Raw genomic sequence first — 15,915 nt, 5'->3', positions numbered from 1 at the left:
GAAAGAGCAACAGTCGGAGGCTGATGAAGCCAGAGATGTTTCAGACTGCCTCACGCTTTCCTTACAGCTTCACCTGAAGTCACTGATTGTAGCCGTACCCTGAGGAAGAGAGCTAAAAAGCAGACAAACTGGAGGAAAGTAAATAGCAGGTGAGCATCACTTCTGCGGCAATCAAGTCTTTACACCTGCATGATGTTCATTGTGTATAGACTCATCGAGTGCCGTTACAAAAGACATGCAACTCCAAGTTGCTATATCACACATAATAGTGGGGGTTTATTCCAGTAGTACGGGTTAGCCACTGTGTGGCTCCTCCACTTTGTTAGCCCATGTCTCATCCCCATCATTTTGCTAGTCACGGTGTGGCCCCCACCACATTGATAGCTACTGTGTGGCCCCCACCACATTGATAGCTACTGTGTGGCCCCCACCACATTGATAGCTACTGTGTGGCCCCCACCACATTGATAGCTACTGTGTGGCCCCCACCACATTGATAGCTACTGTGTGGCCCCCACCACATTGCTTGCTACTGTGTGGCCTCCATCACATTGCTTGCTACTGTGTGGCCTCCATCACATTGTTAGTCTCAGTGTGGCTCCCTTTGCTTTGCTGTTGACCATGTTGAGTTGTCCACACTGGGGCTCACAGTTCGGCTTCACAGTTTTAGCCACAGCCCCCTTCCCCAGCCCAAAGAAATATGTACCACTTACCCATCAAACAGTCCACTCACATTCAAATCCCTATGCCAGAGGGTAGCGCAGGAGAGGTGTCTCCAACATGGCAGAAGCAGCTATTCGACAACATGACATCTCCGCTTCTGTCCAAGGGTGTCCTTTGCTAAAATTTGCACAAATACCTCCCTCCTTTTACTGCCCCTTACAAGAGATGTTACTAACGTATCCAATTGTTTAAAATACACGTCAAGTGGAATAGGATATGAACTGCTTGCTGGGTGCTGTCAACAGGATTCCAAACAACCATTGTAGGTAGTGCAGAAGTAGCTTTATTGTAGTATTTTCAACACGTTTTAAGGGCAGGAGAGCCCCCTTCTTCAGGACAATTTTTATCTTGCAATTGTTTAAAATGGGACAGAAAGCATTTGGTGAGCTCTGCTCTATGACACTGTGTACTGTTCTGGTTTGCTTTTCTCTGTTTAGCACGAGATGCAAAGTTTATAGCAACTGTTGGTGAAACTTTGTGAAAGAGTGCGTTCAAAATTTCCAAAACCAACTCCCATTTCCTACTCGGCCGGACTTGTAGAGGAAAGCTAACTTACCTGCTTCCTGGCTCTGGCTCCCGGCTCCTTCTCCTCCGGGCCTGTGATGCTCCCTGGCTGAAGACATCCGGTTTGACAACGCTTGCGGCCAATCACTGTGACTGGCTCCCGTTACAGCATGACAAATGGTCACATGACACAAGGGGATCAGGTCACAGCTGCGACTGTAGCAATTGGCTGCAGGTGGCGCCAGACTGGATGTTTTCAGTGAGGCAGCCCAGCGGAACATTGCAGGCCAGGAGAAGGAGTGGGAGCCAGGTAAGTAAGCTTCCCTTTACTGGTCGGGCCAAGTGAAGTTGGGGTGGGGGGTGAGTGGTTGCCACAACCCCTTTAATGTCGCCCCAGGTTCACCACCCATCAGAACTACTGTATGCATCTGCAGAATTAATACATTCATAAGCCAGTACACATTATGCCGTCTTTTCGTGTGTAATATTTTCCTGCGTTATTTCTTCCATATATGAAGCGTATCTTTTGCCTTCTTTACTTAATTTGAGTCTCTAGAACTTCTGTTTCCTTGTCAAACAAATCTATGTTAAACTGTTAACTGCAGGTCATGAAACCTCGGCGTAAAAGAGCAACAGGTCTGTGTCTACCCATCGATCTGCGGAGAGGGAGGACGTGTGCGGAATCCTTTATCTGCGCCTGTCTGTAGTCTTGCAGAACTCCTTCCCCAGGGAGCCTGTTGCTGACAATTAGTAGCTCGCTCTGCGCTATCAATACTCCTGTATCCATCCTGACGTCTTCTAAATAACGTTGCTTTTACTGATGTGCATAACGTGCAATTCATCCCCAGCCCCTTATTAACCTAATCTCGCCCGACTGCAGCCGACAAGATGAAAAACCTAGTGCAGCGCCTTCCGAAAATTACTTTTTTTTTTTTTTTACTTAGACAAATACAACTTATTGTCTTCTGCTTCATCGTCAGCTCTGTGTACCCGCTGACCAGCCTGGCAATATCCATGATTTATTTCCTGCCTTTTGTGTATTGACAAGGCCGATAAGCAGAAAACTGAGATCCTAGAAATTGCAGCAGAAGATTAGAGTACATGTGCTTCAGAGGGAGAGGAGCACTCACAAAATACATTTGCTTGGATTGCTTTGAAATACTATGCCCCAAGATACCGGTATACGCTGTTTTCTGAGCTCAGTCGTGTTGCAGCTCTCTGTGCAGGTGATGAGTTTTAATTTTGACTGGAAAATGCATAGTTGGTCCAAAAGACTCTACAACGGGGGTCAGCAACCTTCGGCACTCCAGCTGCTGTGAAACTACAGTTCCCAGCATGCACAGGTACTCGGCTGTTCTTGTAACTCCCATGGAAATTAAATAAGGATTCTTGGAGTTGTAGTTCCAGAACAGCTGGAGTGGCGGAGGTTGCTGATCCTACAAGCAAGAACCTAGCAAGTAATCATAGAGTGGGCTCAATCTTTATGGTCGCATTCAGCAGGTTGAGAACATAAACAGCATATGATTATTTCCTTCTCCAGTCTGCACACAGTGATGTCACAGTAACATCCTAGCGCACATGCAATATCACGGTAGCATCATAATGCACACAGTAGTTTTTTAATGCATTGATTTCCTAGTACAGTCATAGTTACACAGGGGTGTCACAGTACCATCACAGTGCACACAATGCATATTGTTACAGTACTATAAATACAGTAACATCATAATTCACACAGTGATGTCATAGTACAGTCATCATGCATACAGTGATGTTACAATAATATGAATGCACACAAAGATGTCTCAGTAAGGGTACTTTCACACTTCCAAAATTCCGGAACACTTGCTGGAATGCCGGATCCGGCATTATTTTACATTGAAATGCATTTATGCTGGATCCGGCCCTAAGTGTTCTGGAAAAACAGATCCGCATGCGCAGACCTTTAAAAATGTATTGCAATACATTTGTGACACGGATCCGCATCCGGATCCGTCTGCATACAGATTGCCGGCTACGAAACTGCCTGCTGGAATCCAGCGACGCTAGTGTGAAAGTACCCTTACATAATGCACACAGTGATGTCATTGTTGCAGTAACATCATATTGCAGACAGTGATCGCATAGAACGAGGGTGATCCAGTCAATTGGGTTACAGCTCATCAATCATGCAAATAGTGATGTGACAATACAGAGATAATGTATCCCATAATGTCGCAGGACAGATACTGCACATAGATATAATCGTCATAGTAACATCACAGCATAGAAATGATGCAAAAAAGTGATTTCCCGGTGTAGGAGCAATGCAGGAGAGGACGTCACAGTACAGTATGTCCTATCCTTGGGCTTCCCCCCATCATCCATAGTGATCACTGACTGCACCTCACCAATGAGTGAAGGTGGACCTTCCTGGTGACGCCTGCTAACCTGGTACTTATACCTACACTCACCTAAAGAATTATTAGGAACACCTGTTCTATTTCTCATTAATGCAATTATGTAGTCAACCAATCACATGGCAGTTGCTTCAATGCATTTAGGGGTGTGCTCCTGGTCAAGACAATCTCCTGAACTCCAAACTGAATGTCAGAATGGGAAAGAAAGGTGATTTAAGCGATTTTGAGCGTGGCATGGTTGTTGGTGCCAGACGGGCCGGTCTGAGTATTTCACAATCTGCTCAGTTACTGGGATTTTCACGCACAACCATTTCTAGGGTTTACAAAGAATGGTGTGAAAAGGGAAAAACATCCAGTATGCGGCAGTCCTGTGGGCAAAAATGCCTTGTGGATGCTAGAGGTCAGAGAAGAATGGGCCGACTGATTTAAGCTGATAGAAGAGCAACGTTGACTGAAATAACCACTCGTTACAACCGAGGTATGCAGCAAAGCATTTGTGAAGCCACAACACGCACAACCTTGAGGCGGATTGGCTACAACAGCAGAAGACCCCACCGGGTACCACTCATCTCCACTACAAATAGGAAAAAGAGGCTACAATTTGCACGAGCTCACCAAAATTGGACTGTTGAAGACTGGAAAAATGTTGCCTGGTCTGATGAGTCTCGATTTCTGTCCGAATTTGGCGTAAACAGAATGAGAACATGTATCCATCCTCTGATGGCTACTTCCAGCAGGATAATGCACCATGTCACAAAGCTCGAATCATTTCAAATTGGTTTCTTGAACATGACAATGAGTTCACTGTACTAAAATGGCCCCCACAGTCACCAGATCTCAACTCAATAGAGCATCTTTGGGATGTGGTGGAACGGGACCTTCGTGCCCTGGATGTGCACCCCTCAAATCTCCATCAACTGCAAGATGCTATCCTATTAATATGGGCCAACATTTCTAAAGAATGCCATCAGAACCTTGTTGAATCAATGCCACATAGAATTAAGGCAGTTCTGAAGGCAAAAGGGGGTCCAACACCGTATTAGTGTTCCATTCACGTCTATGGGAGTTCTGAGAACAGCCAAGCAAGTGTGCATGCTGGGAGTCGTAGTTTCACCATAGCGGAGTGACGGAGGTTGCTGAATCCTGGTCTAGGCAACGCTCTGTGAGCTAAATAGTCTGAATGTACAGAATGCACTTATTCACTGACAGTAAACATGTGTATTGAAAATTGGTACAGAATGGGAATAAAAAAAAAATCTAACACTAAGTTGTAAAAGGGTATGTCCACGAGGATGGGTCCAGAATTTCACAGCAGCAAAATCTAAACCAAATGGCAAGAATTTGGTTCCGGGATGCACAGCATAACTGATGCGCGTTTGCCACAGAATTCACCCTCTGCACTGAGAAGAGTGAAATCCGCAACATATATACCACGTGTGAACGTACTATAGAGATTAGGCTTAAAAACTGGAAAACCCCTTTAATATTTACCTATGGGAAAAACACTCAGATGCCACAACATGTGACCTCATATAACAGTCACAAATTGAATACTCAGTTGCCTGTTTTATAGGAGGTAGGTTTTTATGATTACGTCAAATGCACTTGGTTCTAGTGCAAAGTCTTCCCTGCTTCTCAGAGGTAACTCTCCTTATCACAGGAGAAGCAGAAGCATCAATTATATCACAGAGACAGAAGCTGATCTCTGGGATACATAAGTTTACATGATTTGCAGCAGGATTTTCCTAGTAAAAAGCAGAGCAAAAGTGGACAGGACTCCTAGGAGAGACAGTGAGAGTCCTGATTAGCCCGCCCACACATAATGATTGACAGCTCTTTCTCCATCTGTGTGTGTAGACAAAAGGCTGTGAATCATCCTATGTGAGCGGGTAGTCGGGACTCTCAGTCTCTCCTAGGAGTCCTGTCAGGTTTTACAATGCTTTGTACTCACAAAATCACAGAAACCTGGGCAGAGCTCAGCTTCTCTCCCTGGTTCATATTGGACTGGCATCGACCCGAAAATCTGAAGGCTCTTATGCGGTTTTTTGGATTCACCAACTATTACCAAAAATGTATTAAGAATTATTCGACAATAGTAAAACCCTTAACGGACAAGACTAAGAAAGGGACAGATGTCTCTGTATGGTCTGATTCGGAGTTGCAAGCCTTTTCTGCGATTAAGGAATGCTTCTCTTCTGCTCCCATATTGGTGCCGCCAGATGTGTCACAACCGTTTAGTGTGGAAGTGGACGCATCTGAGGTGGGGGTAGGAGCAGTTTTGTCACAGGGCCCATCACCTGGTAAATGGCGACTATGTGCATTTTTCTCGAAAAAACTATCCCCCGCTGAGAAAAATTATGATGTGGGTAACATAGAGTTGCCGGCCATTAAATTGGCTTTTGAGGAATGGCGTAATTGGTTGGAAGGGGCGATTCATCCAATCACTGTATTCACTGATCACAAAAATCTGGCTTATCTGGAGTCGGCGAAACAACTGAACCCAAGACAAGCCAGATGGGCCCTGTTTTTCAAGAGATTCAATTTCACTGTCACTTATCGTCCTGGGATTAAGAATGTCAAGGCGGACGCCTTGTCACGTAGTTTCCCTGGGGGTGGTGATTTAGAAAACCCGAGTCCGATACTGTCTAAAGGGGTGGTGATATCCTCTACCCTGACCTTGAGGTGAAGGTGTTAGAGGCTCAGGGAGACGTACCGAACTCCTGTTCCTCTGGGAAACTATTTGTGCCACCGGAATTGCGTCACAAGGTGTTGGAGGAACATCATTGTACGGTTCTTACAGGACATCCTGGGAGTAGGTCCACTGCCAACCTCATATCTCGTAGATTCTGGTGGCCGGGATGGCGTAAGTGTGTGAAGGACTATGTGTCAGCCTGTACTACCTGTGCATGTGCCAAGGTGACACATACTCGACCTTCTGGATTTTTACTTCCGTTACCCATTCCGTCCAGACCATGGACTCATGTATCCATGGACTTTATCACTGATCTACCTAATTCTTCAGGAAAGACCGTTATTCTGGTGGTAGTTGATCGCTTTAGTAAAATGGTACATTTTATTGCATTACCAGACCTACCTAATGCTAAAACCCTTGCACAGGTATTTGTTGACAACATTGTGAAACTCCATGGCATTCCCTCTGACATGGTCTCGGATCGCAGCACTCAGTTTGTTTCCAGGTTCTGGAAGGCGTTCTGTACTCGTCTGGGAATTCAACTGTCCTTTTCTTCGGCTTTTCATCCTCAGTCGAACGGACAGAAGGAGCGCACTAATCAGAGTCTGGAGACTTTCTTGAGATGTTTTGTATCTGAGAACCAGGAGGAGTGGTCTCACTGGTAAGTCGCTGTTTTTTTTGGGCCTATGGGTTTCACCCGCAATTTGTCACATTTTCTGGTTCTAATACTTCTGGTATCCCTGAGGAAGAACGTTTTTCGTCAAATTTGTCATTGATATGGCGAAAAATTCAAAATAACTTGAACAAATATAAACGTGTGGCTGACAGGAAACATATGAATGGTCCGGACCTAAGTGTGGGTGATTCTGTGTGGCTGTCCACAAGAAACATTAAGTTGAAGGTACCTTCCTGGAAGTTGGGTCCAAGGTTTATCAGCCCATATAAGATCACGGGCATTATTAATCCTGTAGCTTTTCGTCTTGAGCTTCCTCAGGCCCTGAAAATTCATAATGTGTTCCATAGGTCTTTTTCAGGATCTCAAATTCCAAATTACAGTCCACCATGACCGGAGCGGGTGGCAAGGAAGATGGCTGTAAAGGTTCCACATATTTGGAACCTTTACAGCTATCTTCCTTGCCACCCGCTCCGGTCATGGTGGACGGTAATTTGGAATTTGAGATCGCAAAAATAGTTGACTCTCGAGTTCTCCGTGGATCCCTTCAATATCTTGTCCACTGGAGAGGTTATGGACCAGAGGAGAGGATGTGGGTGCCGGCATCCGACGTCAATGCCAATCGTTTAGTGAATGCCTTTCAAAGATCTCACCCGGATAAGGTCAGTCCTGGGTGCCCGGAGGTCACCCGTAGAAGGGGGGGGTACTATCACGTACTATCATGGCAGGTACCAGGAGATCGGAGAGACTGGCAACTCGTGGGTTAAATTGACAAGTTCCCTGTGGATCCTATTGTGTCTGTGATTTGGTGAATGCCACACCCCTTGCTTCAGGTGTTGCTTGTTGGTAATTTACCTTTCCCATAAGTAGCCGCTTCTCACTCTTGGAGGTGCAGTTTATAGATTTTCTTCATGTCTTCTAACTAGCTGGTTGGTTGTACTCTGTGGTGTTTCTGGAGTTGCCAGTTTTCTACTTTCAGCTAAGTTTTGTCTTTTTTTATTGTATTGTGTTTGTTATATTCCCTGTTTTTTGTATCTGGGCCTGAGACAGAGACTTCCATTCGTCCATCTGGGGAGGAATGGGTTGTCTCTGGTTCTCTCTATACAGGATTTTATGTGAAAGATAACATAAAATCTAATTTGATACAAGTTAGCGAGAACAATTTAGAGTCAGTTTGGGTTACCGTGCAGCTTGATAATCATAAGGTAACTCGTGTAGGTGTGATATATAGACCACCTAGCCAAGTCAAAGAATTAGATGATCTACTAGTTGAGGAAATAGCTAAAATGACATTGAAGGGGGAAGTTATCATTATGGGAGACTTCAATCTTCCAGATGTAAACTGGAAAACCAAAATAGCTAGTTCTGCCAGGAGTACAGATATTCTAAATTCCCTACTGGGATTATCTCTACAGCAAGTAGTGGAGGAGCCAACCCGGAAGGAGGCCATTTTAGATTTAGTATTCACAAATGGGAATTTGGTATCTGATATTACTATAGGGGAAAGCTTGGGATCTAGTGATCACCAGTCAGTGTGGTTTACTATAAGTACAGTGACTGAGTCACACCACACAAAAACAAAAGTTTTAGATTTTAGAAAAACAGACTTTTATAAAATTAGATTAGTTGTATACAAGTCCCTATCAGACTGGAACAGTTTCATTGGAGTCCAGGAGAAATGGGACTACTTAAAAGTGGCACTATTGAAGGCAACAGAAAATTGCATTAGGCTTGTCAGTAAAAGCAAAAAAAGGAAGAGACCACTGTGGTACTCAGCAGAAGTGGCCAAAATCATTAAAAACAAAAAGATAGCATTTAGGAATTATAAAAAAAAAACAAAACGAGGATGACAGACAAATTTATAAGATTAGGCAGAGAGAGGCCAAACAAGTTATAAGAGCTTCCAAAGCACAGGCAGAAGAGAAATTAGCTCAGTCAGGGAAAAAAGGCGAGAAGGCATTCTTCAGATACATAAATGAAAAAAGGAAACTAAAACAAGGAATTACCAAATTAAAAACAAAAGAAGGAAGGTATATAGAAGAAGATAAAGAACTAGCTGACTGCCTCAATGAATATTTCTGTTCAGTTTTTACAAAGGAAAATGAAGGAGAAGGACCTCAGTTAGGAAAGAAGACTAATGAATCTTTTGATGCATGTGTCTTTACAGAGGAAGAGGTTCTAAGTCAGCTGTCTAAAATTAATACAAATAAGTCACAGGGGCCTGATGGGATACACCCAAAGCTATTAAAAGAGCTCAGCGTTGAACTAGCAAAACCATTAACAGATTTATTTAACCAATCGCTGGCAACAGGAGTCGTCCCAGAAGATTGGAAATTAGCAAATGTTGTGCCCATTCACAAGAAAGGTAGTAGGGAGGAATCGGGCAACTATAGGCCAGTAAGCCTGACATCAATAGTGGGGAAATTAATGGAAACCATACTTAAGGAGAGGATTGTGGAACATCTAAAATCCCATGGATTGAAAGATGAAAAACAGCATGGGTTTACTTCAGGGAGATCATGTCAAACTAATCTTATTGATTTTCTTTTGATTGGGTGACTAAAATAATAGATGGAGGAGGTGCAGTAGACATCGCTTATCTAGACTTTAGTAAGGCTTTTGATACTGTCCCACATAGGAAGCTTATCAATAAAGTGCAGTCTTTGGGCTTGGACTCCCATATTGTTGAATAGATTAGGCAGTGGCTGAGGGACAGGCAACAGAGGGTTGTAGTCAATGGAGTATATTCAGACCAAGGTCTTGTTACCAGTGGGGTACCTCAGGGATCTGTTCTGGGACCCATATTGTTTAATATCTTTATCAGCGAAATTGCAGAAGGCCTCGATGGTAAGGTGTGTCTTTTTGCTGATGACACAAAGATTTGTAACAGGGTTGATGTTCCTGGAGGGATACACCAAATGGAAAAGGACTTAGGAAAACTAGAGGAATGGTCAAAAATATGGCAACTAAAATTTAATGTTGATAAGTGCAAGATAATGCACCTGGGACGTAAAAACCCAAGAGCAGAATATAAAATCAGTGATACAGTCCTAACCTCAGTATCTGAGGAAAGGGATTTAGGGGTCATTATTTCAGAAGACTTAAAGGTAGGCAGACAATGTCATAGAGCAGCAGGAAATGCTAGCAGAATGCTTGGGTGTATAGGGAGAGGAATTACCAGTAGAAAGAGGGAGGTGCTCATGCCGCTCTACAGAGCACTAGTGAGACCTCACTTGGAGTATTGTGCTCAGTACTGGAGACCATATCTCCAGAAGGATATTGATACTTTGGAGAGAGTTCAGAGAAGAGCTACTAAACTGGTACATGGATTGCAGGATAAAACTTACCAGGAAAGATTAAAGGACCTTAACATGTATAGCTTGGAAGAAAGACAAGACAGAGGGGATATGATAGAAACTTTTAAATACATAAAGGGAATCAACAAGGTAAAAGAGGAGAGAATATTTAAAAGAAGAAAAACTGCTACAAGAGGACATAGTTTTAAATTAGAGGGGCAAAGGTTTAAAAGTAATATCAGGAAGTATTACTTTACTGAGAGAGTAGTGGATGCATGGAATAGCCTTCCTGCAGAAGTGGTAGCTGCAAATACAGTGGAGGAGTTTAAGCATGCATGGGATAGGCATAAGGCCATCCTTCATATAAGATAGGGCCAGGGGCTATCCATAGTATTCAGTATATTGGGCAGACTGGATGGGCCAAATGGTTCTTATCTGCCGACACATTCTATGTTTCTATGTTTCTAACCTCATTCCAGGGCCTTATATGGATATAAGAGCCTAGGTATCCTGCAAATGAATATTCCTACCTTCAAGGTCTATTCATATTGATAGGTAGTTAGGGGCCGGATTAGGGTTGTTTAGGAGGTGACCTGTTCCTTCCCTAGTTTCCAGGCCCAGTTACAGTTCCCCCTTCCCCCCACACTGATCGTGACAGTATTATGGTTTCTACAAATAACATTTACGTCTTACAGGATCTCTGCTTGCTGTCATTTATTGGGGACCTTCATTGTTTACTTCCAGTGGATTAAAAAAAAAACACCTATCTGTCCTGGTCATGTGATGGAGACGCAGGTGCTTGACCTGGTAGGGTACCTTCACACACAGCAGATTTTGCTGCAGAACATTTTTCTGTGAAATCAGCCCTGTTTACCTGAATGGCTGCGGGAAGCAAATGCATGCAGGTGAAGGCAGCCTTACGATAAGTGCACATGGTAGATTTTGATGCCAGTTTCTGCAGTGGTTGGTCACTTTGGATGCCATGGACCCCCTCGCGGCCTAGCTCTTCTGAATGGCACTAAACTGTGAGCGAACACTTGTCACGCCCCTCTGTCCGCACACCACACAAAGAATGGACATGGTGGGGTCACAGCTATAAACTGCCGACCCACAAGCTGCAACACTGCCTCCCATTGAAAACGCCACATGGCGGCCGCTGCAATTTTAAATTTCTGACTGCAAATGTCGCAGTGTGAATGGGCCCTAAGGGTATATGCACATATCAGTGTAACTTATGAGGTTTTCGCTGTGTTCCTGCACCAAATCCGCACTTAAATCCACGTTACTCGTCCCAGATGTCACCCTTGCATTGCAAAGGACGAAATCTGCTCTGAAAATACGCACAAACTATTGACATGCTGTGGACTTCAGAATCCGCACTGCAGGTCATTTTCCGCTCTGGAGAATTTTCACACCGTGTACATGATGCTTTTAAAATCTCACCTGCTTGGGCATCTTTCACACCAGTGCTATGAGTTCCGGCAGGTTTTTGTCTGTCCGAATCCCGGCATATTATAGTCAATGGGGCTGGCGGGCATCGTGTTAATATCCATCAGTTCCGAATCCAGAGAGCTCCGGCAGAACTCATAACGATAGTGTAAAACTAGCCTCGGCTGGTACTGTATTACGCTGTCGATTTTCCGAACGGGTCGTGCATCTGTGTGTCCATCACTTGACCAGAACAGATTTCTATGAAATGGCTGCAAGCAGAGATCTTGAAAACCTGGAGGAAGTGATGGGAAAGTATATTGGAAACGTATATACAGTAACTTTTCCCGTTAAAGAAGAGTACGTGATATTTCATGTATACATGATTAACTCTCTGATCTGCATTTCTGAGAGGTTGAGTACCTGTTTTTAGGCTGGTATATATGAGTGCACGGAGTGCTGTCACATTGCACTGAATTATTAGATCGGCTACAGAATCGGCGCTGACCTTCCAGTGTTATACATAGCTATAACATTCCAGAATTTCCTTCTTTCCGACTTCACTTTTACATCTAACGTCTTTCAGCAAGCCTATTACAGTTGATGTATGTGACTCTTTAATTTGCGCAGCAGTAACCTTTATCAGATCATTTTCTGGTCATGATAATGTTGACCTAAAATAACTTTTTTTTAAATCTTCTGATAAAGCAAGAGGTCTCAGCTGCTGCTTGGGTTGGATATTTGCCTCTTTGTTCTTGCTATTAGAGGACACTCGCTCATGTGTTTGGAAGCAGAAGACAATTACTCCGGGGCCTCCAGTTCTTATTTTGGATCTGTGTCTGACCCCTTCCGTTCAGTGCTGTGGCATTAAAGCGGCCGATGAACTCTCTCTCTTCCGTCCTCCCCTCCTGAAAAAACCCACACGCCTTTCATAGTTTCTGCAGTCTGATCTCTTCATCTCTCTGCTTCAGGACCATGAACGGGATGTAACTTGCTGTGGGATCAGTCTGCTCATTGGATTATGTACAACATTGTCCAGGCGTTTATTACAAAGGTAAGGTCATGAGATAGAGGAGCGTTAAGTTGGATTTGTTGGGAAATGTATTTTCCTTAAATTCATCGATTTATGAAAATGTGAAAGTAAGCTAATTATGGGGACAATTTCTCTGGTTGGTCATTTGCTATGGAAATTAACCCTTTGATGACCATGCATTTTTCTGATTTAGGTCAATAGTTTGATACTAGTCGGAGCCAGTGTGAGGAGTAGGTGGCCACCTAGGACATAATTGAGGAGGTGAAATAGATTTGAAAAAACTGCAAAGCTCTGGATTTCAACCAATTGGTCACTTAATATGCTTTTAAGGGGTTTTCTGAGATTACTATGGTTTTTATCAGATAGGCTCATGTAGTTGCTTACATCGAGTACATATTCCCAGTGCTCTTTCTTTTTAAATTTGGACTCTTCTGACCCGTTTTCACCATGTAAACCAGTCACTCTGCATCTGCATTGTTTCCATCCTGTATGTAGCACTTCTTCTTATTGCTGTATCCAACCAAACCCATGATGCACTTCACCGTTCTCTGCCCCAGTTTCAGCACTGCCCATAACCACGCCCAACTAGTTTTAGCCCCTCCCACCCAGCTAGTTACATCGACACTCTCCTATCACTGCACTGCTTGTGGACATAACATCACAGGAAAAAGGAAAGAGCTGCATGGACATGGTCATGTGACCACAGCCCAGAACGGGAGATGGAAGGAATAAAGAAAAAAAAATAAAGAAATTAAAAAATTACAGCGACCCTCATAAATGATTATTTTAAAGGTTGTTGATGCAAACCAAAGTGTGAGGGTATGATAAGCACTTAACTTACAACTGTGTCCACCTAGTTCCTTCTGCCATTCTACAGTCGGGAGCCACATACGCCACTCGGGGCCAAGTAGATTTTTTACATTTATTTCACTCACTTTTATATAGCACTGGCAAATTACGCAGGAGAGGACTCCCCTGCATAACTGAAACAGAACGGATCCGTTTTGCAGCCCATAGACTTCTATTATGACGGACTGAATAACGGAATGCCTTTATGCATTCCGTCATAGAATTGCGTTCTGTCCCGTGGTAACGGAATCCATAACGCAATTCACCTTTTACCAGTAAACGAAGCGTGAACGAATTTCAAAATTCGCTCATCTCTACTATCTGGCTATGCCGGATCCGGAGAACTCCAGCAGGCTGTTCTCTTTGAAACAGCCTGCAGGATGTGGAATGTCGTAGATGTGAAGTACCCTTACTGTTATTTTTTATAAATGATGACCTTTGTGCTTTAATCATTTGAGCTATTGATATTTGGTGGACATTCTCTAGTTTATGACATTGTACAGTCCTTTTCCACTGTACTGCGTAGGACCGTCTGCTTGGCTGTTTTGGTAACCTTGTCTATCTAGTGGGCCCAAGGTATGTCAGCCCAACCCCGGGTAGTATCCACACTAAGAACATCTAAAAGCTTCTTTTCTCTCCTCCATTGTTTTATCCATGCATACTGGCAAGTCACAGAGTACTTGTCATTTATTAAACACATCTTTTCTGGAGCTGTATATAGATGTAAAGAAGGCACAATCTCTTTAGATATTTAAATGTTATGTTTGTTGGTGCATTAAAAATGTTCACATCATGCATCCATGTAAATAATAAAGATTTCAGATGAAGTCACTTTTTATATAAATGAGCAGACAATGATGACTTTGCTCTTCAGGCCTTGGCTTACACTTGTTTCTGGAAACCCAGGTCTGTATCACACATGACGGAGAAGTGAAGAGCAGGAACTTCAGGAGTGTTACCTCACTAGATGGAGTTCTCCTGGATTCCTCTATGATATTTCTTATGCAACACTGCATTCATGCATTCATCCATTTGGCCTTCTGATTGTCATGTCCGGTGGGTGAAGGAGCTGCTTTACATCTCAGAAGCTTCCTTTTGTCTCTGATCAGTGGGTGAAGGAGATGCTTTTTTTTTTTCAGCGGCTTCTTTCTGTTTCTGCCACCACATTGTAGATGAGATGTCCAGATGGTAACATAGCAAGTAAGGTTGAGTCCTTCAGTTTCAACCTATAAATCACTTGCTATGTTGATCAAGAGGAAGGCACTAGTAGTGTTCTCATATAAGGGGAAACATACTTAGACTGTTCTGCTCTGCCAGATGCTGGTGGAAGAATGGATGAGATCTGATAGACGAAGTTCTTGAGATGTCTTGGAGGTAAGCTAGAAATCAGAGGCTGCAATGGAGGCTTTGTAATTAGCAGACTTATCAAGAAAGAAATGAATCATGAGACAAATGATATATGTGACAAATCTGTTATTTGTCTTCTCAGTTGGCCTCTGAGGGGAATAATTTATCCTCACTCACTACTCAACTGTCATTGTAGCATCTATATGTTTTCTGCTGTGGTTGTCACTGGTGTTACTGGTGAAAGAGCAGATGATTACAGGAGCTGCTTCATGGTGTCAGGTAGGAGTTCATAGATGGAGAATATGGAAGGGTTTATTGTCTCTGCTGGTTTTACTTGGTTATCCATTAGCATTATCCACAAACCAGTTACGTTTATTTCTTCCTGAACGACCTCCTGGTGAACAGTTTAACCATCCAAGTTTTGGTCTGGATGATGACAGGATGATATTGTGCTAACCACTTCAGACATACAAAGCTGAATATATTGAAGATCTTCTGTTCTTTAGATATTATTCTGTCTGTCATTTCAGCATAGTCCAGGATATGTTTAATATCTAGGTCAACAGAAACTGCCATCAGGATTCCTGGTGGTGCCATTCTCCTGGCCTCTACTCCATTTACTCCTAGCCACTGTAGGTAATCTTTACATAGCAGTCCTTGTAAGATGTTCACTGTGTCAGGGGTAAGAGACTCTGGGTAGACTGGAGCATGCTGGAGGACAGTGTAGAATTTCTCTGAGATGTTTTCCAGGAAAGGGAAGCTCTGATGTGTACAGTTTATATAGAATCATGCCAATTGCAAAGTTATCTACCCTTTGTCCATGTGCCTGGCATTTCACCAGTTCTGGGACTGCGTATCAAGGTGTACCTATGCAATCTTTCTTGGGCCCCTGATGCACATATATGGCAGCAAGGCCAAATTTAGTTACGGTATTTGACTTGGCCGTCTGTGGTCAGAAGGATGTTTTCTGG

The 15,915-nt window shown here is 43.4% G+C and overlaps 1 protein-coding gene across 3 annotated transcripts in view; it reads left to right on the top strand.

Annotated features, from left to right (window-relative positions):
* TSPAN4 (tetraspanin 4) overlaps positions 1–15,915 on the top strand; it is a 594,748-nt gene that overhangs the window by 60,402 nt on the left and 518,431 nt on the right. Inside the window, exon 1 of one of the 3 annotated variants that reach the window (XM_040410437.1) lies at positions 12,583–12,769. The exons of the other annotated variants lie outside the window; for them this stretch is intronic. The gene's annotated coding sequence lies outside the window, so the exon portion shown is untranslated. Of the gene's footprint in view, positions 1–12,582; positions 12,770–15,915 lie in introns of those variants that run through there. 3 annotated transcript variants of the gene reach the window in all.

This window comes from Bufo bufo, chromosome 10 (genome assembly GCF_905171765.1).
Source record: "Bufo bufo chromosome 10, aBufBuf1.1, whole genome shotgun sequence".
Classification (NCBI taxonomy): Eukaryota; Metazoa; Chordata; class Amphibia; order Anura; family Bufonidae; genus Bufo; species Bufo bufo.
Note: the sequence above shows the minus strand (reverse complement) of the source record. Positions and strands in the feature narration are given on the sequence as shown.